This window comes from Schistocerca serialis, chromosome 8 (genome assembly GCF_023864345.2).
Source record: "Schistocerca serialis cubense isolate TAMUIC-IGC-003099 chromosome 8, iqSchSeri2.2, whole genome shotgun sequence".
Taxonomy (NCBI): domain Eukaryota; kingdom Metazoa; phylum Arthropoda; class Insecta; order Orthoptera; family Acrididae; genus Schistocerca; species Schistocerca serialis.
Genome location: NC_064645.1, coordinates 244765047 through 244769206, shown reverse-complemented (window position 1 = coordinate 244769206; position 4160 = coordinate 244765047). Strand labels below are relative to the sequence as shown.

General features: G+C 46.0%; 1 non-coding gene across 1 annotated transcript; it reads right to left on the bottom strand.

The window, feature by feature from the left end:
- Nucleotides 1-3727: 3727 nt before the first annotated feature.
- On the bottom strand, nucleotides 3728-3802 carry Trnas-uga (transfer RNA serine (anticodon UGA)). Its single transcript has one exon. It is a non-coding gene; the product is annotated as a tRNA-Ser (tRNA).
- Nucleotides 3803-4160: the final 358 nt, after the last annotated feature.

The following is a 4160-nucleotide window of genomic DNA, read 5'->3' as shown; positions in this document are numbered from 1 at the left end:
GTACTTCTAATCACATAGTGTTCATCACTTATCCGTTTTCATATATTTCCGTGTTAATTAGAATTAAAGTTAGCCAATCAGGCCATTGCGAGCGCAAATCCAAGTGTCCTATCAAACGCGTTCTTCATTTGGTTTCCTAAAACTGAATAAAAAAACAATGCAAAAATTAGATGTGATAGAGTAGTAAGTATTGAACCCGAGATAAAGGTTGAGCAGTCACGTGCACTATCATCGACGCCGTGGGAATAGCTAGCACTAATTGCATCTGGCGAGCTACTTCAATTTGCGCTCGCAACGACCTTATTTTCTAACGTCAATGCTAATTTACTCGGAAACAGCACATGGTACAGAACTTTTTTACTTACTTCCCAGAACAACGTAGCCTGCAACATACTTACCAAGCTTTGCAGACTGTTTCTGACCATTCTGTATAGGGTGAACCAGAATTCCTCCGACAGACTTTCAGATGGGGTAGAAACGAACAAAGTCTAGTAAACATGGGCTGTAAAATTCATATCTTGGACGATAAGCACTTGTGAAGTAGACCAGACGTGTTTCATACGTCTGATAGTTACTGAACTTGTTTGTGTAAACTAACACCTCTGAAGGTTTGTCGGAGACGTTCTGGTTCATCCTAAACAGCATATAAAGCCTACGTACGCCACTGCAGGATGTGAGGTGGTGAGTGCTCCAGTCAGATGCAGATCCAGGAGAACGTTGCTGTCGCCGTGCCTCACTGCTCTTACTTGAAATAACCTATTTTCCAAAAAGTTGAATAAGACTCTATTTTGACCGAGCTTCCAAACTGACCAAAAATTAAAAAAAAACAGCATTCCCATTATCCTTGTAGTATTAGTTATTATTAACATAGTGAAAATATTCATTAATCATTCTGAAATTTTTTTCGAATTTTCCATTTGGTTCTTATAGCAAGAACGTCAATACGTTGGTACCATTATATTTACAATAACAAATTCCAAGGGCATCTTCAGAAACACACTGAAGCGCTGGATTTGGGAGGAGTGGAATTGGGGCTGGTGTTGTGTAACTGTAGGCTAAAATTTAAAAATTAATTTATTAAAAATAGAATATTCTGCTTGACAACGGAGAAATGACGACAAACATTACTCAGTTTACAGCCCAGTACAGTTCTTGAAGGCTGGACTCAACAGGAAAATAAGAGAAAAAATCTTTAGTACAATGAAAACAAAATTCAAAAGATTTCGCTCTGCAGACGGAATTGGGCCCACAACAATAAATGGTAACATAATATGACACCTGGCCAAAACCATGAAGACGAGAACAAAATTAGCTAATACAATTAACTATAGAACAACAAAAAGTAAACCAACTCTCTGACTTAATTAAGGCTACTCATATTATCACTCAAATAAATATGTATCAGTGAACACTCCCATCACCAACTAGTCACTCAGGCAAAGTTAGTATCAACCAACTACTGGGCTACCTAAGCAAATCTGTCAGTATAATTTTCTGTACAATACGACATACAAAACAGATCACTCTTGCAGGGTAAGAAACAAGAGCCGGACGTTGTGGCCGAGCGGTTCTAGGCGCTTCAGTCCTGAACCGCGCCACTGCTACGGTCGCAGGTTCGAATCCTGCCTCGGGCAGTGATGTGTGTGATGTCCTTAGGTTAGTTAGGTTTAAGTAGTTCTATGTCTAGGGGACTGATGACCTCAGAAGTTAAGTCCCATAGTGCTCAGAGCCACTTGATCCATCTGAGCCACCGAGGGCACAGAGGATAGTGCGATTGCAGGGACTTATCCTTTGCACGCTCCCTGTGAGACCCACAGGGCTCAGAGCTATTTGAACCATTTGAAAAACATGATAATTTCTGACAAAATGGCATAAACAGAGTCAGTTGTGCTCATAGTATAATAATAACAAGATCACCTGTGCAGTGGCACATACAGATGCAGGCATGCTCACGGCGTATAAACAGCAAAACCAGTATAGCTTTCGCTTGTAAAGAAAACATCTGAATCCTCAGCGTGTTACCACACAATAACCGTAACATAATGCCTTGTACGCACTGGACTTCCTTGCGTAACATTACTGATAATCCGGCACACTCAATGTCCAGCCTGTGTTCTTCACTATAGGCTATGTTGCGTTACTCAATAGACCAAAATACTGCTGTCGGCCACTAAGGGATCCAGTTAGTGCTACTCTTGTAACCTAGAACTCCTGTCTGTTCCTGGAATCACCTCCATCTCGTTCCGGAAAGACATAAATCGCCCCTGGTTGTTTGTGTACACGGTGATCTCCCGTAGACAGCTCCTTGGTGTATCAGCTTGGAGAAGGCTACTCGTTCCTGGCTCCCCATGAATTGGCTGCACTCGTCCAGTTTTCCTTTCGCCTCCACGACGGCCACCATTAGCGCTCGCACGGCATCAGAACGGCAGCTGCTGTCCGCGAGATAATCCCGGATAGCCTGCCTTGCCGCCACCGAAAAGAAATCCGCCGCGCGCCGCCGCTCTTAGTCCAGGGTTCGACATCTCTGCCCGGCTCGCCCGTTCGTCAATCTAAGCCGAAGCTCCCACGCCATCTGCCTCATCCCTGCTCAGAGTTCTGCCAACAGCGCCACAAATACCGCTGACTACTTCCCCCGATCCAAGCACAAATGCAACAGTAGCCGGCTTGGTAAGGCTGGAAACACGACCTGCTGCTAATTTCAAATACACAGCACGAAATGTTGTTGTGGTCTCCATTCCAAACAATGGTTTGAAACAAAACTCCAAGCCAATCTATCCTGACCAAGTTCCTTTATGAAATGATAGTTAAATCAAGAACCTACGCTGTCAACAGGCGTTGATATACATCAATGGGGACGGTTGAAAATGTGTGCCCCGACCGGGACTCGAACCCGGGATCTCCTGCTTACATGGCAGACGCTGTATCCATCTGAGCCAGCCGGCCGGGGTGGCCGAGCGGTTGTAGGTGCTACTGTCTGGAACCGTGCGACCGCTACGGTCGCAAGTTCGAATCCTGCCTCGGGCATGAATGTGTGTGATGTCCTTAGGTTAGTTAGGTTTAAGTAGTTCTAAGTTCTAGGGGACTTATGACCTCAGAAGTTAAGTCCCATAGTGCTCAGAGCCACTTGATCCATCTGAGCCACCGAGGGCACAGAGGATAGTGCGATTGCAGGGATTTATCGCAGGCACGCTCCCTGTGAGACCCACATTCCCAACTTAATGTCCACACACTACATTCGTTGTGCCCCTGTCCACTACACTCAGGCCGGCCGAAGTGGCCGTGCGGTTAAAGGCGCTGCAGTCTGGAACCACAAGACCGCTACGGTCGCAGGTTCGAATCCTGCCTCGGGCATGGATGTTTGTGATGTCCTTAGGTTAGTTAGGTTTAACTAGTTCTAAGTTCTAGGGGACTAATGACCTCAGCAGTTGAGTCCCATAGTGCTCAGAGCCATTTTTGAACCACTACACTCACTACTTGCGGCAGACAATCTGACGGAGTCCCGTAAGAGTTCGGGCAATGCGTATGCATCTGCACACGCATCTGTTCCGAAAGAACAGATACCATCTCCATATATGATATGAAGATGGCATCTGTTCTTTCGGACATGTCCGAAAGAGCAGGTGCCATTGGTGACCGTGCAACTCTCTAGAATGAAATTACAATTAAATCAATACCATTAGCTGCTGACGGGCGTTGATATATATCAACGGGGACAGTTGAAAATGTGTACCCCGACCGGGACTCGAACCCAGGACCTCCTGCTTTCATGGCAGACGCTCTATCCATCTGAACCACCGAGGGCACAGAGGACAGTGCGACTGCAGGGATTTATCGCAGGCACGCTCCCCGTGAGACCCACATTCTCAGCTTACAGTCCACACACTACATTCGTAGTGCCCCTGCCGCGAGTAATACGTATAATGTCTTTGTGTGGACATTACGTTGGGAATGTGGGTCTCACGGGGAGCGTGCAAGCGATAAATCCCTCGGTGGTTCAGATGGATAGAGCGTCTGCCATGTAAGCAGGAAATCCCGGGTTCGAGTCTCAGTCGGGGCATACATTTTCAACTGTCACCGTTGAAGTATATCAACGCCTGTCGACAGCGTAGCGTCTTGTTTTCATTATCATTTCCTTCTAGAGCGCTGCGTGGTCACTGATG